The sequence below is a fragment of the Ochotona princeps genome, chromosome 13 (assembly GCF_030435755.1).
Source record: "Ochotona princeps isolate mOchPri1 chromosome 13, mOchPri1.hap1, whole genome shotgun sequence".
NCBI classification, from domain to species: Eukaryota; Metazoa; Chordata; class Mammalia; order Lagomorpha; family Ochotonidae; genus Ochotona; species Ochotona princeps.
The window spans coordinates 46,185,171-46,210,848 of NC_080844.1; positions in this window are offsets into that span (position 1 = coordinate 46,185,171).

The following is a 25,678-nucleotide window of genomic DNA, read 5'->3' on the forward strand; positions in this document are numbered from 1 at the left end:
TACAGGGTTAACTTTGGGTAGTGTTGAGTTGCCCTCCTGAGGACACTCCAATTTGGGAAGACTGAAGAGTTGGGGTGAGGCCAGAGTTTGAGGGGAGTCCTCTCCACTTAGCAGCTTTCTCTCAAACTTGTGGGATCAGGATGTATGGCAAAGGATGAAGCCATGATTGGGGTGCTCCATGGTACCCCAAACTCTCGGGGGTAGCGTCTCTCAAGCCCCAGCTATGGTTAATACTCACCCCAACTCAGACTCCCCTCTTCTTATCTTCCTCACCCCCAACACCCGCACTGTCAGCCCAAACACATGATAAATTGCCTTGTCAACCGAATTCATTCAGGGACCAATTAATTCCACAGAAATGAACCAGGAGCCATCAGTGGCGGAAAAACTCGGAGTGCAGGGAGCGGAGGGAGGAGGTGCAGGCACGGGTGGGCGGCAGGGGAGGGGACAGGGAGGCTGGGGAAGTTAGTCTGACAGAAATTGGTCATTTAATGCTTAAGTGCACGCTAGACAGCCCTGTCATCGCCCGCAGCCCCCGTGCGGGATTAATTATCAAAGGAGGAGAGGGCAGCCCAGCCCAGCCCCGCCGTCTGTCACCAATGAAGGCTGGAGTCACCCAGGCCTTGGGCCACCCTGGGTCCACTTCCAAGTCTCCAGGCCTCCTGCTCCCCTGACTTCCAGGTCTCCCTGGGCCCAACCTCACATCTTAGACTTTACGCCACATTTAGTCATGCCCTTGCCATCAGCTAGCACAACCAGGAAAACTTCATCAATCCCTTGACTGGGTTAGGGCAGCCCATTCCTGTCCCCATCATCGTCACCCTCAGCCATCCTGGCTGACTAAGGTGTGGAGTACAACGCACATTTCTCTAATACACTGATGCTACTCTGAGGTGACAGTGCCACTATCCACTCAACTGCTCAAGCTAGGATCATTCCACTCATCCTTGACTCCTCCCTGTCTCCCATCCCTCTCATCCCATCATGGTCCAAATCCTGAGAGTTCAACCTCCCCTAAGTACCTACTCCTGGCTCTCTACCACCATCACTCCCATCTCAGCCGTCAATAGCTTTCTTTGCTCTCCCGACTTAGGATCTTGCTTATAACTAACAACAGCCTGCCTTGTTCTATCCCTCTCACTGCCTATGCATACAAAAGCTTCCAGCTTAACATTCTGGTGGACCATCGTGGGCCTGTTGGAGATCAAGTCCAAACTCTGAGCTTGAATCCCAAGCTACAAGGCTCCCCACCCTGCCACAGCCCAACCTCCCTCCAGCAAGCCCTCCCTCCCTCTGCTCCAGTCCCATGGGCCTTCCCTTCTGGCCCTTGCACATGCACATCTCTCAGCACAGAATATTCCTTCCACCCTGCAATCCCTACCATCTACTTAATGAATGCCTAGTCATCCTTCAGATCTCAGATTAAATGTCACTCCCTCTAGGAAGCCATCCCTGACCCCTTGAAATACCTTTCTAGCTCCCAGACTTTCCTATTCATCAACATGTCACCCTGGCAAGCAATTTGCGTGTTGTCTGCATTTCCACCAAAATACTTACTTTTGCAACAGTGGCGTTCATGTCTTCATCCTCAAGGCCTGGCATGTACTGTGTTTTGGAAGCCATGAGGTGAATGAATCCATGCCCTGGCCCATCTTGGCTCTGTATTTGGCCTGACTCAGCAGCCAAGGCCCCAGTGTGCCCTGGTAGACTGGCTGAGGACATGAGAGAACGCTCAGGTCATTGTGAGCCCATCTAATGGACTCACAAGGGCTGCTTCAGGTAGATACAGGTGAGGGAGAGGCTGCTGAGCACTGGGGGTGAGAATGGCCAAGAGAACAGCTGCGAGGAGCTTCCAGAAGAGAAAGTGAGCTCTACAGAGACCCAAGTTGGCTGAAGGGAAGACGGACAAACCTGCTGGAAAGCGAGCAGTCCCCAAAGGATATCTATACTGTTGAAAGGTGGTACAATGCAGGTCTTGGATACTAATTGGCTATGAGAAAGGAAAGAGACCAGTTTGTGATGGGCAGTGAAAACCAGACCAAGTTTGATTGTTTTTTATTGCTCTTAGTGAGGGATCATCGACTGCTTCTAAGGGTGGCTAGATACATAATTTTATTTGCGAAGTTAAGTCTAACTGCCACACAAGGAAGTTGAAGGAAAACCCTTCCACTCAGAGGGTAGCATAGTCATTATAAAAAGGGGACAGAGATGAAAAAAAAAAAGGTGGGGACAGAGATGGAGCAACTAAAATTACCTGTGGTCCAAGGTCTGTGCTGGAACCCTTAAGGGCCACGTGAGAACAAGCTAAGTCATATGGGTTCCCTCTCCAAGTGTCTGCATCAAGAAGGCCTGGTGATCACCGCCCTGGGCTAGTGTATCTGGACTCGGCTGCCAACTGGATATGAGATGAGGACAGGGCTGGGGCAAGGGTGACAGCCTCCATGGAATGTGTTTCTAGAGGCTGGGTGGTTGGTGGGGCCATCAGCAGAGGTAAGAGGGGAGGGAGATGGGGACTAGAAAAAACAAACAAGATTTTGTATACCGAGTATATGCACCTGAGTTTGCCGTGCCTGGGCGTGACGACCAACAGACAGAATTCCAGGGGAGAGAAATGGCTTTGGGATATAAAATTGACAGATGTAGTCTTCTAACTTACTCACCTAGCCCAAAATTTGCATTTTTGGTTGGATGGACCTCTCACACATTAGTAGGGAACTGGATCGTGACTCAGGCCAGTATCCATGTGCGATGCCAGCCACTGCAGCTGGTGGCTTAATCCGTTTATGCCACAATGCAGGCCCTAAGGGTGGATTTCTCAACCTAAGCCCCAGGGTTCTCAATAGAAAGCAGAGCACCCTTTGCCTCAGGGCATAGCAGCAACTTGAACATAGAGTCTGGGGATGCTGCAGCCTTGGACAGGAAAGAGCTCGGCAAAGAAGGTGTGCTGGGAAAGCAAGAAACGATAGTGGCTTTACAGAGCAGGACACAGCTCAGTGGGGTGAGCAGAATTGAGAGGCTTGAGCCTTGAATCTGAGGGAGGTTTTGTGGTTACAATACCCATGTCTCACATTGAAGTAGCTGGGTTTGAAGACCAGATCCAGTGCCTGAATCCAGATTCCTGATCATGTTAACCACAGAAAGCAGCAAAAGCTGGCCATGTAAGAGGCCTAGATTAAGTTCATAATTGCATCCTCAGCCCCGTTCTACATGTTGGGGGCACTAGGGAAAGAGTGAGTAGACAGGAATTATGTGTCTCTCTGTCTCTCAAATAAATAAATTTTAAGACTTAAAGAAGGAAGCAATGCCTGACTACAGCCCTGCTCATATTCAGTGCACTTTACCCAAAATATATCTGCTCCTTCAGAAGCTGAAAGGCAAGACAAATTATGTTTGATATTTGCAAGATTCTTGGAATCATCAAGTCGACAAAAATACAAAAGAAAAAACCAGAAACAATCATAACACAATTGAAAGAAATTCACATTTATCTCACTTTTATCATATGCTGGGCACTGTGCCAAAAGCTCTTCCTGAATTATTCACACTTACCTTGTGAGGAAGGTCTTATTATTTCCCCAGAGAGATGAACAGATTTGTCCAAAGTCACATAGCAAATAAAGGGCAGAGCTGGAATTCAAACTCAGACTACTGGCAGGCCATGGGCTCTCTGCTTTAAGAAGTGTGAGACAAACCCATGGAACACAGACTAGGGAGCATATAACATGTTCCTACATATGCATTTTGTCAAAAGGTCAATATTAAAATGAATTAAAGTATGTATAACAGGTAAAAATTTATCTAAGAAAGAAGGGCAGAATATGAGCACATAGTGAGGGCTAGTGTATCTGGACTTTCCATTTTGCAAAATGGAAAGAATAAACTAAAAAAGGTTTTTAAATGGTCATCAATTGCAGAAGATGGGAAATAGGTGTTGAGAATAAGAAAGAAGGGTAACTTATTTTATAAATGTGGCTTTAAAGTCACATAAATGCCTTTACGTGATAACACAATCAAATCAAACAAATAAGTAATCTCTCAAAAGTCAAAAGTAAAATGAAACAAATGAACCTATCTATTGAGTTAGTGTCATAATCATATAGAGAGAAACTATTTCAACTAATTTAAAATCCAGTAATTGACTCTACACATGTCCCTAGTGGAATATACACTGATAAAACAAGTTAAGTAGCAAGATTGATGCTCTCAGAGGTTCTTGGTGTGAGAAAAACAGATGGAGGATCATTGAAAATTAGTAAAATCTCCATAGTCCTAAATTTGAATTAGAAGGATCATCAATAACTTTTGATGCAGCTAATTTTTTTAAATGCAGTTCATGGTCTGTCCATTGAAAAGGACAAGAAACTAAACAACTTGCCAGCAATAAACACCTCTCTTCTCCATATTGTGGTCTTTAAACACCACTTTGCACTAAAAGAAACCAAGGGCTCCTTGTGGGCCAGGTAATGATATGGACAAGATAATTCTGAAAATCTTGTCATACCAGAAAGCTATCAAACACTGTCAGGGTCATGTCAAAAGGACTTATGCATCAATTAGAGTTCCTCATTGACCAAAGATGAAACAATTGAACATCAATAAGAGTAATACCTGCAACTGATGGAAAATCATCAGATAGATTTAAATCCATGAATGAATAATTATATTTAAAAGAAAAGTCTTATTGATCTTTTTTGAAGAATGCTAGGAAATCAACAAATAAGTGAAACAACTGATAAGAGGAAGAATCAAGCTTTTTCTAGTGTGTTCATTATATGAACTGTGTCTCAGGATAATCACTTAGTGGATGAGGGGAAGTTTCTCTTTATGGAAGTCTTGCATCCAATAATTGAAAAATAAAGGTCAGATTAGGAACATCACTTGTATGTAACCCTAATGTAATAATAAACCTGGATAATGGACATCCATGACTGACAATTTTGTAAAAGAGGGATAAATGCAACTGTTTAACCTAGTGCATGCTGGTTAACATGTCCATGTCCCATATAGGAGTACATGGCCACAATGGTGATTTTAAGCCAAGAATCAGGAGCTTCTTCAAGGTCTCCCATGCAGGTGGAAGGTCCTAAAGCTTTGGGCCATCCTGTACTGTGTTCCCAGGCCACAAACAGGGACCTGGGAGGGAAATGGAGTAGCTGGGGTTAGAACTGGCACCCATATGGGATCCCGGTGCCAGCAAGGAGAGGATTTAACCATTGAGCCATTGTGCTGGGCCCTACTTATACATTTTTAGTTGTCTCATGACTTCCTTCCATTTTCCTCTTTTACTTCTATTCCTCCTCCTCCACCCAAGTAGCCATCTGGGGAGTGAACCAGCAGATGCAAGACTTTCTCTATCTCTCCATCTGTCTCTGTAAAATCTTTTAAATTAGAAAAGTAAATCTTTTAAAAATGGATTTTAAAACCAAGAATATGAATACTTGAGACTCAGTAAGCAAAAGATCCAATATAGGATGGGGGATGAGGAAAATTCTCAAAATGACAGAGAGTAAAAATTCCACAGTGATAACTGCAACATACCTGTGGACTAATCAGTATAGACAGGATAGAAAGATATGCCACATGTAAGTTGTTCTCTGACCTAAAGTTTTTGACATAGTAGCCATAAATGAAAAATGAAATCTCTTTTTGCAATGCGCTTGCTCAGCCACAATTCTGATGAGTTATTGCATTAAATCTAGAGGAAGAGGAATTTCTCACTTGATTTGTTTTTCCAAAGGGAACAACATTTTATAATTTACCATTCCAGAAAGAACCTTTACAAAATTCATTGGCCAGAAGAAATAACTTTTTTTAAAACTAACTCAAAAGGATGATTGTGTTAGTGATAGCCTCAAATGAAGAAATTCTGGGTTCAAAAAGTATGTCACTATTATTTTAAAGAGAAAATAATGCGAACAAAAAATAGAATTATTTAAAAAATAACCAGTTTCATATTTCTGTTGGAGATGAAATAGTAATAAGTAACTAGAAAATTTAGCAAACAACAAAACACCCGAGGCAAGTATGAACACAAGAAGAAACAACTCACAAGAGGGATGAAATGTGATGAAAAGAACGATACACTGTGGCTCTGAAAAGGACAGTTGCACACTGACATACGTGAGCATTAAATATTGATTTTAAAACAAACACAAAATATTAATTTTACAGCAGACATAATTATATTACAAGAATGGTGGCATAAAAGATGTCAATCTTCAACTTTTGTAATAGTGAGCAGATAATGCCTAAAAGACAGAAAGTCAGATATAGCAATGCAAGCATGATATGTCTATGGAAGTAGAGAAGTATGTAACAGAAGATGTAGCTAAACAACTTTAAAATGGCTTCCTGTTAGGAATTGAGAAAAAACAGCTATAACTGAACGAAAATTTTAAATACACAAGTATGCAAAACAATAAAATGAGCTCCGATATTTAGCAATTTTAAGGCAAAGAGATCTGTCTGTAGGTTTACTCCTTGAATGTCTGCAGCAGCCAGGGTAGGGTCAGGAAGAAGTTAGGAGCATGGAACTCAGTTCAGGTTTTCCACATTGATGGCAAAGACTCAAGTTCCTGCCCCATCATGACTTGCTGCCTCCCAGGGTGCATATTCCAGGTGAAGCTGGAATAGAGGTGTAGCCAAGACTTAAACTCATGGGATCTGATATGGAATAGAAACATCCTAAGTAGTGCCTTAGCCTCTGTACAAAATACCTTCCACTGCTTTAATTTGTTTCTTTCTGGCAAACTGATGCTATGCACTATTCTAAACACTTTGCACTCACAGTTCTCACAAAAATTTCTATTTGCTAGAAGAGGATTATTCATCTGTCATTTGTTTTCTTTCTTTTTTTTCAGGGAGTAGATATCCATTTTTAAATAACAACCTTCAGAAAGATAAGGGTTCAGGGCCAGCACCATGGTATAGCGAGCCAATCCTCTGCCTGCAACATTGCCATCCCATGTGGGCACCAGTCTAGTTCTAGCTGCTTTGCGTCTGCTCCAACTCCCTCCTAATGGTCTGGGAAAGCAGCAGAGGATGCCTCAAATCCTTGAGCCCTTGAACCCACATGGGAAACCCAGAAGGAGCTTCTAGTTCCTAGCTTCAGATCAGTTCAGTTTCAGCCGTTACAGATGTGTGCGGAATAAACCAGTTTATGGGATCTCTCTCTCTCTCTCTCTCTCTCTCTCTCTCTCTCTCTCTCTCTGTAAGTCTGACTTTCAAGTGAAAAATAAAATTTTCAAAAGGTAAGGGGTCGGGCCCGGCGGCGTGGCCTAGCGGCTAAAGTCCTCGCCTTGAAAGCCCCGGGATCCCATATGGGCGCCAGTTCCAATCCCGGCAGCTCCACTTCCCATCCAGCTCCCTGCTTGTGGCCTGGGAAAACAGTCGAGGACGGCCCAATGCATTGGGACCCTGCACCTGCGTGGGAGACCCGGAAGAGGTTCCTGGTTCCCGGCTTCGGATCGGTGCGCACCGGCCCGTTGCGGCTCACTTGGGGAGTGAATCATTGGACGGAAGATGTTCCTCTCTGTATCTCCTCCTCTCTGTATATCTGACTTTGTAATAAAATAAATAAATCTTTAAAAAAAAAGGTAAGGGGTCATAAAAACATATTCCCACCTTGTATGACAACTTGAAGTCTTCTCCAATATAAAAAAAAAAAATCCCAGTTCCTCCACAGATACAATTATCATACATTCCCATTATTAGTAACATTTTCTTTCACTCTCAAATGCTGCATCACAGAACTTGCAGAAGATGGGGTCCAGTGGGACCATGACCCTTCCTTATTCCCAGCTTTCTTCACCTACTAAGGCAGGCTGGGAGTACCAGGCTGCTGGCAATGTCACACAATTGACTCATGATACGTTTGCTCTCTAAGCTTAGTCTTTTCAGGTGATTTCGTTCCCAGGCCAGGGTGCCCAGCCCAGTAGTTGAACCTCTGATCTTTTTAACCTGACTGCAGGACTCCACATCCACCCCTGCAAATGCCATTTATTCAAGCCTCTCGAGGTCATTTCAAACATCATTTCTATCACTCAGCCTATTAGCAATCCTTTGTGTCCTCTAAAAGTGTGATGAGGGCAGGCCTAGTGGCTAAATCCTCAACTTGGATCCGTCGGGATCCCATATAGGTGCTGGTTTGTGTCCAGGCTGCTCTACTTCCCATCCAGCTACCTGCTTGTGGCCTTGGACAATAGTTGAGGATGCCCCAAAGCATTGGGACCCTGCACCCATGTGGGAGACCCAGAAGAAATTTCTGGCTCCTGGCTTCAGATCGGCTCATCTCCAGCCACTGCAGCCACTTGGGGAGTGAACCAGTGGACAGAAGATCTTTCTCTCTATATATATATATATATTACAAACTGCCTTTCCAGTAAAAATAAAAAAATCTTAAGAAGAAAGAAAGAGGGCCTGGTAGCGATTAAAGTCCTTGCCTTGAACGCACCAGGATCCCATATGGGCCCCGGATTCTAATCCTGGTGGTCCTGCTTCCCATCCTGCTCCCTGCTCATGGCCGGGGAAAGCAGTCGAGGACAGCCCAAACCTTTGGGACCCTGCACCTGCGTGGGAGACACGGAGGAAGTTCCTGGTTTCTGGCTTTGAATTGGCTCAGCTCCAGGCGTTGCTGTCATTTGGGGAGTGAACCATCAGATGGAAGATCCTCCTCTCTGTCTCTCCTCCTCTCTGTATATCTGCTTTTCCAATAAAAATAAATAAATCTTAAAAAAATGAAAGGGAAGGAGGGAGGGAGGGAGGGAAGGAAGAAAGGAAGGAAGGAAATGTCTCCTTTAAAATAAATGTGTGAGGAGCTGGACACCCTATATCTTCATCTAAGTCCCTGACAGAAACATGGCACAGAGCAGAGTCGCAGGCTCAAGGCTCAAAGGCCTCCTGCTGGCAGAACACACCAGTGAGTATACCTCTTTAGGTGGAGTGGGTCGCTAGTTATAACTCCTCCAAGCAAACCTTGTCATGCAGCCCATGTTTCTCCACTCAGCTGCCAGGACAACATGACCAGCTGCTTTGTGCAGTCAGGATCTACAGCATTCCCCTATACCCCTACTCCCTTGGCTCAGGATTCGTATCTACCAGAAATATAATATTTTGTGTGGTCAGAGAGACCTCATGCTGGCTTCCATCAAATGCCATTCTCCTTGCTAAGCATTGCTGAACACCATTGATAACAATCATTTATGGAATTTTTCAAGCAATTGTCATATTGACTAACCATAATTTCCAAATCCAGTGTCTATTGGATGAACTGGCGGTATTGTGTCATATAGCACCCTTCTTGCCCTCCATAATCCCCTAAGGTCTCTGACAGCAGATTCCTGGTCATATGTGATCTTGATGCGTCTGGATCTGCTTACTGTGATTTCTTTGCTATAATTTCTGACTTGAAGTCATTCATCTGACACACCTTTCACCCCAAAAGTTCTCCTGAGCATTAAAAACATTTTTTAAAGATTTATTTATTCTGACAAAGAAAATGTCCCTTTGCAATAATCTATTGTATATAAGTTGATGCCTTGCTTTTGCAAAATGCACTCAGATACAACTGCAAAAAAAATATATTTATTTATTCTGGGCCCAGCATGATAGCATAACAGTTAAAGTGCCAGGATCCCATATGGGCACCAGTTCTAATCCCAGCAGCCCCGCTTCACATCTAGCTCCCTGCTTGTGGCTTGGGAAAGCAGTCGAAGACGGCCCAAAGCCTTGGGACCCTGCACTCATGTGGGAGATGTGGAAGAAGCTCCTGGTTCCTGGCTTCAGATTGGCTCAGCTCCAGCCATTGTGGTCGCTTGGGGAATGAATTATTGGAAGGAAGATCTTCATCTCTGCCTCTCCTGCTCTCTATATATCTGATTTTGCAATAAGTCACTTATACAAAGTCCTCGCCTTGAACGCGCCGGGATCCCATGTGGGTGCTGGTTCTAATCCCAGAAACCCCACTTCCAATTCAGCTCCTTGTGTGTGGCCTGGGAAATCCATAGAGGACGGCCCAAAGCTTTGGGACCCTGCACCAGCATGGGAGACCTGGAAGAAGTTCCTGGCTCCTGGCTTCAGATTGGCTCAGCTCTGGCTGTTGCGGCTGCTTGGGGAACGAATCAATGAATGGAAGATCTTTCTCCCCGTCTCTCCTCTCTGAATATCTGACTTTCCAATAAAAACAAAACCAAAAACAAACAAAAAATGCAAATGTTACAGAAAAACTAAAGCTCTTACTGATCACCCCTTCTTTCTGGTTCATTCTCCATTTACTAGCTCAGTATATATTCTTCAAGGTCTTTCTGCTCTTATACACACATGTACACAAAAAACATATGCTTTGGGTTTTGGGTTTTAACTATATTGGCATATCTTGGAAGACCTAGCATCCCATGAGCATTTCTCCAGAAGATAACCTCTACATTTTAATACAAAAGCCTTACAGAACATATGCATCTCCAACAGCCTTTTCAGCTGCTGTTGTATAGAGGGGCACACATTTGTGCCTCCATAACTCAACATGGTATTCTAAACATAAGAATGTACAGGAAACTGGGCCTGCGGGTTTAAACTTTGGCATCCAGGAGGCTGTTGGGGGCTGCAGGAGGGAGCGTCTTGCTCGGATTCCGATCCCAGCCACCATGTGCTCATGGTGAGCTGGGCCTGGGCGGCCAGTGCACCATTTGGCGCCAGGAAACATCCCAAGTTGTATTTCAGACAGAGTTGGCAGGTGGACAGAATAATGCCAATGGGGAAGAGGTGAGTGTGGAATGTGGCTAGCACTGAGCGAGGCTGACGACTGCTGATAGAGCATTTCTGCCACTCTGAAGCAATGGTTTGAGCATGTTGCCGTCTAACAGTAATTTTCTATTTATTTATAGGCATTTTTCTGGGATTTGCTTATATTTTAGGAAATGAGTTAAGTGGCTTGAGTTGACACATTCTCTGTTATCATTTGCCCCATTTGAAATCATGGAAAACAAGCTCCCAGTCAGTATTTTCATACAACAAATCTGACTTGAAGGAAAGGACTTTAGGTGGAAATTTCTAAATGAATGAATAATCACAATGTGGCAAGTTCAAGGACTGGCACTGTGGTGCAGCAAAGTAAGCTGCTCCTTGTGACATCAGCCTCCCATCTCAGCTTCTGGTTAATATGTGCTAAGAAGGCAACAGAAGATGGCCCAACTTTTCATTTAAGGGTATGTATAGTAACTGTGTAATGGAAACTATCATATCAAGATATGAGGATACAATGCAGTAGACATTCCTACTTCCAGATCAAAGACGGATATCTTTTTTTTAAAGATTTATTTATTTTTATTACAAAGTCAGATATATAGCAAGGTGGAGAGATAGAGAGGAAGATCTTCCATCCAATGATTCACTCCCCAAGTGATCACAATGGCCAGTGTTGTGCCAATCTGAAGCCAGGAGCCAGGAAATTCCTCCAGGTCTCCCACACGGGTGCAGGGTCCCAAGGCTTTGGGCCATCCTCAACTGCTTTCCCAGGCCACACGCAGGGAGCTGAATGTGAAGTGGGACTGCCGGGATTAGAACCGGTGACCATATGGGATCCCGGCGCATTCAAGGCAAGGACTTTAACTGCTAGGCCATGCCGTCAGGCCCTGTTAAATATATCTTGACAATAGGATGCTGGACTCTGCCATTGTCTATGCCCACAATGATGGAGTTACGATTGTTTATGAAGAACTATACTATTGTAATAATATAGGAGAAATCAGTGGGCGGGGACGAGATTTGGGGAGGGGGTAAGTGAAATATTAGAGCCTATGGAACTGTATGATAAAATAACAACCACAATAAAAAATGGAGAAAAAAAAAAAAGATGATGGACCAAACACCTGGGCCCCTGACACCCAGTGGGAAACCAAGATGGGTGTCCTGGCTCCTGGCTTCAGCCTGGCCCAGATGTGAGCACTGCAGCTCTCTGAGGAGTGAAACAGCCAATGAAAGATCTCTCTCTCTCTCTCTCTCTCTCTCTCTCTTTCTCCCTCTTTCTCTCTGTAGTTCTGTCTTTCTAATAAATCTTAAAATGTGACATATGAACAATGGAGTATCATTTAGACAAAAAGTGGAATTGGGGGTTGGGGGAGGCAGAAGGCCTTTGGCCTAGTGTTTAAGATGCTTGGTTTCCATATCAGAGTGCCTGGGTTCAAGTCCCAGCTTCACTCCTGATTCTAGCTTCCCACTAATGAGCACTTTGGGAGGAAGCAGGTAATGGCTCAAGTTGATAATGGACTTGCCACCCATGTAGAGATCTGGAGTTAGTTCCTAACTCCTGGCTTCTGTCTGGCCCAGCTCTAACCATCGGAGGCATTTGGAGAATGAACCAGCAGATAAAGAGATCACTCTGTCTCTCTCCCTGGTTCTTCTGGTTCTTTCTGTGTGTCTCTACTTCTTAAATAAATAAATATACAGATAAGTAGGTAATTAAGCAATTAACTATTTTTATGAAGGAACAATGCTCTGATACAGGGTACCACATGGTAAACCTTGAAAACATTATACTAAGTACAAGAAGTCAGACATGGGAAAAAAATAGACTATATTATTCCACTTAAATGAAATATCTAACATAGGTAAATTCATGGAGACAGAAAGCAGATTAGAGCGAGAAGTGGGGAATCAGTGCTTAATGGGTATAAAGTTTTGGTTTGAGGTGATGAAAACATTTGGGAAATATAGTGGTGATGGTTATACAACATTGTGAATGTAAGTACCACAGAATTTTATACTTAAAAAGAGCCTTTTAAAATACATTTTGCCACAATAAAGAAGGGAAGAAGGGTTTTACAGGGTTTTTAAAAAATTCTTCCTTAGCATTGATTTTTAATTATATTGAGCCCTACGAATTCAGTACATTTGGAGGAACTCAAGGAGAATCTTGTTTCTTATCTTATGATTCTTTTCCTCGAATAAAAGAGATGTGTAGGTTGGCATGTCAGCCTAACAATCTAAGCCTGCACGTGTGGTGCTGGCATCCCATTTGGGTGCTAGTTGGAGTTCTAGCTGCTCCACTTCTGATAAAGCTCCCTGTTTATGGTCAAGGAAAGCAACAGAGGCTATCTCAAGTCTTTGGGCCCCTGCACCCACATGGGAGATCCGGAAGAAGCTCCTGGCTTTGAATCAGATTGGCTCAGCTCTGGCTGTTGCAGCCATCTGGGGAGTAAACCAGGGGATGGAAGACCTCTCTGTTTCCCTTCCTCTCTCTCCTCTCTCTGTAACTCTACATTGCCAATAAAAACAAATAAAATCTTTATGAGAGAGAGAGAGAGAGATGCACGAGGGACCATTAACCAGCTTCTGGGAAATGGGGTTAAAAGAGAGCCATTGTGCTGGCCCCTCTCTGGGCTTTCTCTTTCCAAGACTTCCCCAGGAAGCCCTCTTAAGCTAGAAAGAGTAGTATTGGTTTCTTCCTTCCCCTGGTCAGAGAGCGTCTCCATTGAACCCTGACTCACTTCTCAGTGCTGGGTGCTGATCCGCAATTATTCTTAGAGGACAGGAGCCCAGAGCCAGCTCCCATCTATTGGCATTGCACCCTCTGTCTCTCACACACTCCTGGGTTCCCAGGCCCTTCGCCTTTCCCATGGTGCCACCCTCAAGTTCTCTCCCCCTCCCCTGAGATTTTTTGTCATTATCTCTGGAAAGTGAGGCTTGTGCATCATCATTAATGGGCTAAACAGCAGGGTCAGCGAGGCAGGTAGCAGTAAACGCAGCAATTACAGCCGCGCCTCCATCCAGGCGCCTTCGCTCCCAATCCATCTCCCCTCATCACAGGCACTGCTGAGCCGGCCCTGCCTTCATTACATTAATCAGGTTAATTCCAAGTTAGAGTCCACATTCTAATCAAAAAGCAGACCACAGGGCTGGAGGTTGGAGGACAGGGGCACAGCTGTCCCAGAGGAATGGGAGGGACATTCCTGTCTGGGCCCCTTGACGCTTATGTGCACAGATCCACCACATCGTCCCAAACTGTGGTCAAGGTGGCATGCTGGCCACTCCAGGAGAGTGCCACATTCAGGCAAATGCCCTGAGAACCACGTGACATGCAGCCCACACAATGGTACCTGTACCAAGTGGCCCTGCTGTAAAGTGCCCCATTTCCTGCCTTTTACGGGGGCAGTGCTGCCATACTTTCTACGTGAGTACTGAGAGTCCCCAAGCACTGGACCCCTAGTGGCAGGCAGCTTTCTCCTCTGTCTCACCCTTCCTATCCCCTCTCTACCACACCTAGCCATCCATCACCTCCCAAATACCCTGCCTTCACCCAAATCCTTTATGCAGACGCTGATTTCAGGGAAAACCAAACAAAGATATACAAGGGTACTTAAGAAAGCTCTTGGAAGAAATGGTATTAAAAGATTAGTATCTGGCCCAGTGTGGTAGCCTAGTGGCTAAAGTCCTCGCCTTGCACATGTCAGGATCCCATATGGACGCTGGTTCATGTCCTGGCTGCTCCACTCCCCATCCAGCTCCCTGCTTATGGCCTGCGAAAGCAGTGGAGGACCTTGTACTCACGTGGGAGACCTGAAGAAATTCCTGGCTCCTGGCTCCTGGCTCCTGGCTCCAGACTCCTGGCTTTGGATCAGCTCAACTCTGGCCATTGCAGCCTCTTGGGGGGAGTGAACACGAGGATAGAAGATCTTTATATCTCCTTCTCTCTGTATATATCTGCCTTTCCAATAAAAAACACTTTTTTTATTAGTTCCTTTTGGTACCAAGAAATATTTAAATTCATGCATACGAGTCTTCAAAAAGTTCATGGAGATGTATATTCTATGAATGCAAGGGTGTCAAAATACTTTTTATGAAGCACTTGCAGGTTGGTAGTCAAGGTCCAACATAACCAGACTCTCTTCTCCAGTCTCACCATCTTCCATTTCCATTCACTCATCCTGTGTACATCCTGACCAGATGCTACATCCCAGGACTTGACTTGCGGGAACACTCGCTCCTGCCCCTGTGCACTCCCACCCGCAGGTGTCTCCTAGCAGACTTTTGAAAGCTGGACCCCACTCCTCAGTAGAGCTCTCTATCTTTACATGATTCTCCTCTTTGGTTTGAGTCACCATATTGCCCTGTTTTTGCCCTTCTCCTCTCTCATTCATACATGAACAATCTCCAAGATTTTGCCCTTGATGCTTGCTTATGTTTAAAAAGTTTTTTTTTTCATTCAAAAGGCATATCTACAGAGAGAAGGAGAGACAGAAAAATCTTCTGTCTGCTGATTCATTCCCCAAGTGGCCACAATGGCCAGAGCTGAGTCAATCCGAAGCCAGGAGCCAGGAGTTTCTTCCATGTCTCCCACACGGGTGCAGGGTCCCAAGGCTTTGGGCCATCCTCTACTGCTTTCCCAGGCCACAAGCAGGGAGCTGGATGGGAAGCGGAGTAGTTGGGATATGAACTGGTGCCCATATGGGATCCTAGTGGATGTAAGGAGATGATTTAGCCACTAGGCTATCATGCTAGGACCAAAACCTCTTTTTTATTAATATTATTTTAATTCATTTATTGGAGAAAGATTGTGCATATTCCCCTCTGCTGGCTCACTCCCCAGATTCCCAGAATGGCCAGGGCCAGACTGGGTCTAAGCCCAAAGATCCTAGGACCCCATCCAGATTTCCCTCATGGGTGTCAAGGACTCAAGTATCTAAGCCATCTCTATTACCTTGAAGGCTGACCATTAACAGGAAGCCAAAATTGGAAGCCAAAGGCTGTGAGTGAACCCAGACAATCTGATGTGGGATCCAGATGTGTCAGCTGGTGCCTGCCCACTAGACCAAATGCCAGACTCCTCCTTTCTTTGCTTCATCTTGGCCGTTTCACTGGATAGTTTCCTGTCACTATGACATGCGCCACACACATGCTGGCTATTCTCTTCTCCGTGTCTCTAGGCCAGCCCTCCCTACTGAGCTCCAGATGCATATCCAGCTGCCTGCTGGATACCTCAACCTGGGTGTCCCGTAGCAACCTCAACTCTGTGCACGCAACCTCCACTCCCCAATGCTCTTCCTCCAGAGTCACCTACTAGCTAGCTGTTCAGAAACTTTCAGCATCTCCTTCTGCCCAAATCCTGCCCATTCTGCCTACTCTGTACTCTCCCCTCAAACCCTCACAATCTCTCCTCTGAGGTCTGCTGTGCTATCACTACCTCTGATATTGCTGGCTCCAGTTCACCCACCGTGCTCCCACCTGAGCAACCTTCCTGACACATGTATCTGAGTCACTTCCCACTCAATGCCCCCAGGAAAACCCACAGTTCTCAGCATGAACTGAGTCCCTCTCCCCAGCTCTAAAATCTACTACTGAGCAGTCCAGTTGCACCCTATGCTACACAAGCTACTCCATTTAGTGGCAATGTTTTTCCTATACCATGATTCCATCAATCCCTTCTCATAAACATTGTGGTCACCTGTTCAAGGAAACGTTCCAGGAAATATGGCCAGAGCAAGTCATGCAGCATGATGTTTGTTCCTGGGCTGTCTCCTTGGTTGGGCTGAGTCTTTAGGGGGCTCTTCTCATCACCTTTACCCCCTTAATACCACATCTAGAGTTCATTAGTGCTTACTGAGCAAACGAACACATGAAAGTGCAGTTTCATACCCAGTGAAATTCTTACCTACGTAAGGACACACAGCCATGGCACTCATGGCTATCCAGGCCAAGACAGTCAGTGCCCCCCCCCCCATTCACACTGTTGTTTCCATGTACAAAGGAGTCTCCAACAGTCACTCACATTCGTCTGCTGTCACTTACACACATCCTCATCTTAGCACCAGCCAAGCCCCTTGGAATCACACCCACCCAAATATGCCCAGTCACATAAACCCACAGCCATGCGCACAGATACACACCAAGCTACACATGGCTCCAAACACTTGGAGGATACACTTCATCTCCGATTGTGAGCAAATGCTGTTGGTTTTCATTAATCTGCAGCCTCTGTGTTTGCCAGTCTCTCTGGCTCCCCCTCTCCCACTTCCCTCTCTCTCTTTCTGCTCCGAGGCAGGTGAGCGCATCAATTTTCTCCTCGTCTGTGGCAGTTAAATTAAATGGAATCGGCCTGATTGCTGAAAATCAAAGGGAAGGCTGATAAAGCAATTAAATCCCTCTAATTCCTCGTCCTGAAAGGTGCAGCGGCTCTGAAGCTAATTAACTTCATAATGAAAATCCTTCTTCACCCTTTTAGGCTCTTCTCCATGACTCTCTTGTCTGCTCTCCTTCACACCTTCCGGGGAGATGCTGACCACTGAGGAGAGCTGGGTCCATGACATTGGCAGTGGGGACCCTGGAGAGGTCTCAAGGGGTTCTTCCCTGTTTCGGAGCCCAATTCCCTCCTTCTGCCCTCCCCGACACACCTATCTACCCTCCACACCCAGCCCCCATACTCCTCAACCCAGCTGCCTTTTTTTTTTTAACCTCTGAACATTGTATCACAGAACCCAGCATCACACCAACACCAGCTGTCTCCCCACCCCGGCCTCTAGCCCAGATATCTCCCTTACTGCCATACCATCCCTCCCTACAGCAGCCCTATCTATAGACCACCCCCAGACCACCCAAACGTGCAGCCTGTAAGTGTGAGTACTTGCTCTATGTCCAGCACTATGGTAGACCCTGGAGCTAGAGAGGAACAACCTCAACGAGGCCAACTCTAAAGGATCCAGAGGGACAATAGATGGGCACACAGACAGTTACCCGAAGTGCTAACAAGGCTTCCTAATGAAAAGCTGCCAGTCCGTTCAGCTGCTGTAACAAGGGAAGGTCACCTGAGTGTCTCACCAACCACAGAAATGAGGTTCTCACAGCACTGGAGGTCCAAGATCGAGGCACAGCAGATCGTGTGTAATGTGAGTGAGGGCCCATCTCTCCTCAGGGGCTACTTCTTGCCATGTCCTCAGGTGACCACGGTTTCTTGCCTCTGAGATCTGTAAGACTGCAAATCCCTTGCTTGATGGACACGCACTTACAACCTGCTCACTTCCCAAAGGTCCAATCTCCTGACCCTGTCGTCTTGGGGGGTGAGTGTGGCAGCATGAATTTGGAGAGGGCACAGATATTCAGACCACAGCACAAGTCCCTGAGAGGAGCCCTCCTTCAGGGGTTCTAGCAAAGGAAGGGAAAGCCCCCAGGGGCAGGCACTGGAGGCAGGTCATGGGAGTTAGGTCGGAGGATACAGTATTAGAAGGATACTTGCAAGACTTGGGGGTGGGAAACACCCAGGGTGGATCTGAAGTGGAGTCAGCGTGGAAGGGAGGTGCTGGGCTATGTAGGTGGCTTGGCTGCAGGTGGGGCTGGGTGACTGGGCAGAGGCCAGAGCAAGGAGACTCGGTTCAGACAATGTCAGGGGCAGAAGGATTTACCTGTCAGGTAGAACTGGGACCTGCTGGGCTTATCTTGCACTATCGCATCAGTGGGAACAGGGCAGACAGACAGAAGCAGCACCAGGGAATGGGCAGCATTGGAGACCCCTGTCAAAAATGTCCAGGAAGGAAAGAACAAGTGAGCTGAGAGTGAGGGGGCCTGCATTTCCTACCACCCATCTACCACCTTATGAGACTGACACCCCAGCCCTTTCCCCTCTCCTCCCTCTGGGAAGCCTCTGGCTCTTGGACCCTCAGCCACCAACCATCCGTTGATAGCTGGAAGCCCCACACGGCACCCCAGCTTAGCCCACATAAACACTTAGTTAAATGTGTTGACCTTCACAGAGAAGCCAGCAATGACGCCCGCACCCCCAGCTGCTTCTCCATCCCCTGTGTTCTGCTGTTGGCCAAGCACTTCCACTTGGAGGTTTCCACCTTGCACTCTACAAGTCCACAACCGAACTCAGGGCTCCCCCGACACCCACCCCAACCCTGTTCTCTGCTGATGGCCACTGTAGCAAAATGGCTCCCCGAGCCATGCTGCCGACCGAAGCCTGGGCCTGGGCCTGGGCTGCTTTCTTGGCTCCCATCTCACCTCTGCTAGGAACCAGACTCCTGTCCGATTCATACTGTCTTCCCCTGGTTTCTCCTCTGTGCTTCCCTACTGCACTACCCCCATGACCACCTTTCAGTGATTTTCTCACTATTCTGCTTCCTCCTCTAGACCCTCCCCCAGAGCAATTGCTCTACAGTGGAAAATGCCATCACTTCTCACCCTTCAAGCTACTCCTGAAGAGCAAAGTCTGCACCCAGTCCTTAGGAGCCTGACGCTTCAGTCCGAGCAGATTTCTTTTAATTATGATTGGATTCTGTAAAAATGTATTTATTTAGGGCCCAGCACAGTAGCCTAGTGGCTAAAGTCCTTGCCTTGTGACCACCAGGATCCCATATGGGTGCTGGTTCGTATCCCGGCTGCTCCACTTTCTTTCCAACTCCCTGCTTGTGGTCTGGGAATGCAGTCAAAGACAGCCCAAAGGCTTGGGACCCTGCAGCTGTGTAAGGAGACCCGGAAGAAGTTCCTGGCCTGGGATAACCATTGCGGCCACTTGGGGAGTGACCTTGGGGAGTGACTGGCGGATGGAGGATCTTTCTCTCTATACCTTCTTCTCTCTGTAAATATGACTTTCCAATAAAAATAAATAAATCTTTTTTAAAAATTTAAAAAACAATAAATAAATAAAATTTATTTGAAAGGCAGAGTTACAGAGAAAAAGGGAGAGACTAAGGCTCTTGTATTTGCTGCTTCACTCCCCCAGATGGCCGTAATGACCGGGGTTAGCCCAGGCTGAAGCCAAAAACCTGGAGCTTCTTCCAGGTCTCCCACTGCCTGGGCCATTCTCAGCTGTTGTCCCAGGTGCATTAGCAGGGAGCTGGATCAGAAATGGAGCAGCTGGGACTTGAACCATCACTGTAGGTGGCAGCTTTACCTGCTAGGCTACACAGCACTGGCTCCCACAGCAGATCTCTTGCAGTTACCAAACTCCCCATTCATGGCAGGAGCCAGAATGGGAGGCAGCCCAGGTAGGGGGAAGGGGACAAGAGAACCAGCACTGCAGGCCTCCCAAGGCCAGGTCGCAGCACCTGCTATGGGGAGAGGCCCACCAATGGCTTTAGGCATTAGAAAGCAGCCAGTGTCTTCAGCTCCAGTTGGAGGACATAGCCATTGGCACCGAATGAAAGTTCTCCTGCTCATGGGAGAGATCTGTTAGATAAGATAGAGAGTTCTGAACCTAAGCTAGGTAGCTCCTACACCTGTAATCAGCAGGAAATAACTATAGATTAGGAGTCAGAAACCTCTGAGGGGGAAATGAAATCGGACAGGTAAACAGCTAGCTTAGGGACATGAGCTGGGAACCACAACTCTTCTCTTTCTGAACATCACCCACCTATCGATCAAATGAAATGACCCTTCCCCCAGGACATACTTCCCTCACCAGGGACCTGGGGCCAAATAATGAAAGCACGCCCCTTCCCAAGATCATATGAAGACTGTAAATTCAGAGGGAGAAACATTTCCCCCTCCCACCTTTCCCCAAACCCTGACCCTCTCCACTCCCAAACATGTTCCACGTGTATTTGTGATCTCCTCACCTTTTAAATAAACAAAACAAAACAAAAAAGACAAAACACAAACTCCATCATCACCCAATATGCCCTGCAATTTTCTTTAGAGGATTTGTTTTGTATCACTTTCCTTTGAGCTTTTTGGGCTAAATATTCCACATTAGAACAAGAAAATGTGTTAGATGCCATTGTTGTGATGCACTTGGCATTAAGCCACAGCCTGCAATGTTGGAAATCTTGCACCAGAGCTCCAGTTTGAGTCCTGGCTGCTCCACTTCCAAGTCAGCTCCCTGCAGATGTGCCTAGGAAAGCACCAGAAGATGACCCAAGTGCTTGGGCCTCTGCACCCACATGCATGACCAGAGTGTAATTCTGGGATCCTGATTTGAATCCAGCCATTGCAGCCATTTGGAGAGTAAACCAGTAAATGAAAGATGGGTGTGTGTGTGTGTGTGTGTGTGTGTGTGTGTAAAAGAGAGAGAGAGACAGACATACAGGCTCTGCATTTCAAATCAAAGGGTCTTTTATAAAAAACAAAGAAAATGTTTTAAATTTAGCTTATACCTTTTTTCTCTCCAGATTTCCCACACAGTCACATCCCTACCTATAGACTGAACCTTCGGTCAACACTGGGCCCTACCTTGTCTTCCACCCATTGAAGCATCAGCATCCTTACCTGTTTGCACTTCTGTCTCCCTTACACAGCAGAGCCTCAAAGCACGAGTCTATGAGCATCTTGCTCATAGTGACTGGCATGGTGCTTGGTACATCAAATGTGCCCCCATGATGGCCAAGCAAATGATAAACCACATGGCCTGAGAGGTGCTGAGGGTCCGGGCATACCATGACATCCTATGGGAGTGGAGGTGTTGGAAACACTGGCTTGGGAGAAGCAAAGAGCAGCCTGTGCTTGCTGCAGGGCCCCTGTCACAGGCCCAACCGTCATCACCCTTGTCTCCCAGCCATGAAGAACCTTGCTGTTTGGGGACAGAGTAAGAGTAGAGGACCACCCAGGGTGCCAGGCACTGTCTCTGCCCTGTTCTGTACCTTCATCAACCCTCAAAGGTGTACCCAGGGACCACTGTTGCAGCACAGATGGTAAAGCTGCCACCTACAATGATGGCATTCTTTATGGAAACTGGTTCAAGTTCCAGCTGAACTCGGTCAACATGGAGGGGCGATGCAACTCCCTGCTTGTGTGCCTGGGAAAGCAGAAGATGGTCCATGCACTTGAGTCCCTGCATACACGTGGGAAGAAGCTCCCGTCTCGTGACTTCAGCCTGACACAGCCCTGGCTATTATAGCCATTTGAGAATTGGTGAGTGGAAGATCTCTTTCTGATTCTGTAACTCTGTCTTTCAAATAAAATAAATAAATCTTTTTTTAAAAATACCATAAAATGTTCCCAGAGGCACAAGGAGAGAAAGACAGGGGCAGGGAGCCGAACTGTGGCAGGAAGTTAGACGTTGAGTGGCCAAGGGCAGGTGCCTCATGAGGACACAGAAAGGGCAGAAGAACAATGAGAGCCCAAGCACTGCCCAGGAGCCTCAACACACATGGAGCCCACAGCTGGGATTAGGGGGTAGGGTCTTGGAGAGGTGGGAGAAGACATCCATCTTCCTACCCTCTGCAGGTGCCAGGCCCCCATCCTGGGCAGGCATCCCAGCCCAGGCTGTAGCCAGCATGCGGCACCCAGCAGGGGGCAGATGAGGCTGCGAGATGTGAGTGCTGGGCACCAATCTGGGCCCAGATTCACAGCATTTGTGGGGGCGGGCTTAGTTTTGAGACTGGGTAGGAGGGCAGGCAGCGCCATGGGGAAGGTGTCTCCGTAGAGAGGCAACTGTCTTTTCTGGGCTTCCAGCACAGTTTAGGTGAACAGTGACTGGGAACTGCAGCCGGAGGGAGGGACCTGGAGACCGGACCCTGTGCAGGGCCTAGGCATGCACACACACACACACACACACACACTCCAGCCTGCATGCACTCTTTCAGCCAACACTAAGCAACTAGTATGTTTCTCTCTCAGTCACTGCTCATGCAACCCTCAAGCCATAACCCACTCCACCACCCTCAACCCTAACTCACACACCCACATCCTAACGTGCCCACTCCACCCTCATACTGGCTCGCAGTTTCCAATAGCCAGTGGCCCTCTGTCACCCCCTCAGCTCAAAGCGCAAGACAGGTGATTTTGCACAGATGACATCCATTCTTGTGGTTTACCAGACATCCCTATGCAGAGACCCACGCAAGGTAAGCATCCACGCAGGCACCTAGGAGCCCAAGCACAAGGTGCTAAGTCTGACAAAAGCAAAGTGCCAGTCCAAAGTCTTGCTTTGGTCCCTGGGCTTGTGGAGGCAGATCTGATCCGCAGCTCTCCCCGCACCCAGTGAGGTCAGCCACAAGCCCCAGCTCTCTTGGGGACACTGGGCCACTGAGGCTGACTCAGGCCCCACCCACACCGTCTCCAGACATCCTCCATCCACCCTGCCAGGGTCCAGTCCCCTTCATCTCTCCAGTCAGCCCCTCCCTGGCCCCCTCCTGTCAGCTCATTCCCTTTCCATCTGCATCCCTTCTCCTCCCCCCCAACCCTCCATCCCCTCCCCGCCCCCAGCCTGGGTGATAAAAGAGCCAGATTGGAGCGGGTGCCACGCAGCTTCATTCCCCACCATATGGGCCCAAAAGCCAAATCGTCAGCTAAGCGATTAAATCAAGTATGTCGAACAAAATGTTATGAACTGACATTATGGGTATATAATTTTATGCCATTTGTTGCCATCTGTTTATCTAAACAGCCCCCGTTCCACGCAGACATACAGACTCACACCTTCCCTCCAGTCCTCCGCCCCTATCCCCACCAGGGCTGGAGGTCGGGGACCTGGAAGCTAAGGAATGGAGAGCTCTGGGGTCCACAAGAATCAGAAGGGATTTGGGGAGCAGGAGTCCCTGATTTGGCAGAGAGAACAGGAAAGTGGAAGTCAGGGGTGACCCACTGGCCTAGGGGGGAACAAGGTCCTCAGGGTGGGGTGCAGGTAGTCAGGGAATCAAGCATCCTGGCATGGAGACCATGGCTGGAGCCCAGCGCAGGGCCGTGGACCAGGGCCAGAGGCGCCTTCTTGGCAAGCCTCCAGCCTGACACGTGGCACAGACATGTAGGGGCAGGCAGGAGGGCGGCAGCTGTGCACATCCGTGGCTGTAAGGGCTCTCTCCTCTAACCCCTGTCTGTCCCGGTTAGGGGAGGGTACTGAGGCTGTCAGAGCCTAGGAGGGGAGTGCTGGCTCCTCTTGAGGCTACAAACTGGGGCCAGGGGTCCAGAGGCGTAGCCTGGAGTGACCCAGGTCTCCTCCTCAGGATGAAATTAAATAGCAGATGCCCCTCCAAACCCCAAGGCTGGGGAGCTCCTCCTTACACTCCCCGTGCCCCAACAGCTTCACTGCAGGGAAGGCCCCCCACCCCCATGCTGGGCCTGCCACCTGGTTGAGTATGAGGGCGAGCTCGCATTCGCAGGTGCTCAGCCTCCCACCCTGCTTGGCTCCAAGCCCTGCCTGGCACTGTGTATCTGCAACCCTCTGCCATGGTGAGTCCCTCTGTGTCTTTCCCCTCCAGGGGAGGTTTTGGTCTCTATTTGGAGCACAGGAAGGTGCAAGCATGGGCTTCCTGGATGTCTAACAGAGAGCTGGGGTGGATCCCACAGAAGGGCCCAGACTGCTGCAGCAGCTAGGCTAGCACAGAGAGCAGAGAAACTTTCAGGGACTCTGTTGGTGGACAACCATGTAAGCCCAGAACAGTCACCACCTGGAAGCCCTCCAGGAGCTGGAAAGGGAGAGGCCTGCAGGTAAGGAAGTAAAATGAAAGTGCAAGAATCCTCAGCCCAGAAGAGGCTGACCTGCAGGCCAAGGCCAAGGAGCAGGAAGCCCCAGTTGAACTGTGCACTGAGCTGAGTGAGCAACCTCTTACAGGGCCCTACGCCACAACATACACATACATATACACCTATACACACACACACGTGCACACATGCACGCACACACACAATCACAGGGTCACAGTGCCACTTCCCACAACAACGTATCACCTACTGACACTGTCAATCAGGGAAGCCCACAGCATGCAGGTGCCAGCCGGATACTCTGAGGCCAGCCTCTTGCAGGGTGTATCCAGGCCTGGGCTGCCTGTCCACCAGACAGCCTTGCCCACCAACCTGTCTCTCTGGTCCTTCTCTATGGCAGGAAGAGACTGAGTGACACATAGGAGCTAGAAGGGAGTGACAGAATCCTAAGTAGGAGCAGGAGCAGGTGGCCTGCAAGACTCTCAAGAAAACTGAGGCCATGGGAGAAAGAGAGAGAGAATGGTCAAAGGACACAGAGAGAATGAAAAGGACAGAGAAGAAAGTTAAATGAAGGTGGCCAGGGAGGAAGCGGGACAGCCAGTCCTGCAAAGGGGACACTGCGGGCAGGCAGTGGGGGGGGCGCACGGGCCACCAGAGCCAGGCAGGCGCGGGTGGCGGTGGCGGCCAGGCTAGAAAAGCTCATTTTGCTGGTAATTTACTCTCCTGCTTTTGGGCCGCTCCGCCTGCCGCTGCCGCCCGCCCGGGCTGCCTGTTCCAATATTAGATATAAACAAGTAAACTGTGTAATGGATCACATTAAGCAGGCCTTGCGTCTTGAGGCAGGATTTAATTTGCATGCCAGATTAGCTTGTCTACCCAGCAAGGCACCCCGGGGCACCCCGAGCTGTAATAGGATCCCGCCTCTTAGAGCCCATTAAGGCAATTGAGAGTGCCTCCTAATCTCTCTCCCCGCCCCACACCCGGCACCCTCTCCTGCCAGGCCACTACAGACTGGGGTGGTCAGACCCCATCCTCCCACCCTCAGTGGTACTCAGCTGGGTTGCTCCGTCCCCACCTCTTGCCTCAGCACCCAGTCCTAGAGAACTTTCTTGTTATACACCCCAGTGGTGCCTCAGAGTCCCCATTCACCTTGACCCAGGACCCCCAGGCCTCGGAAACTTCTGTAAACTCTAGGCCAGTACCCCAACCTTCCCAACTTTCTAGGCCTGATGGCCTAGAACTTTGCACCGCTCAGGGAGCCACCTCTTAGCTGAGGTTAGGACTAACGACGTGCCCCCTGCTTTCTTCAATGATTCATTTCACAGGATGCTTTCGG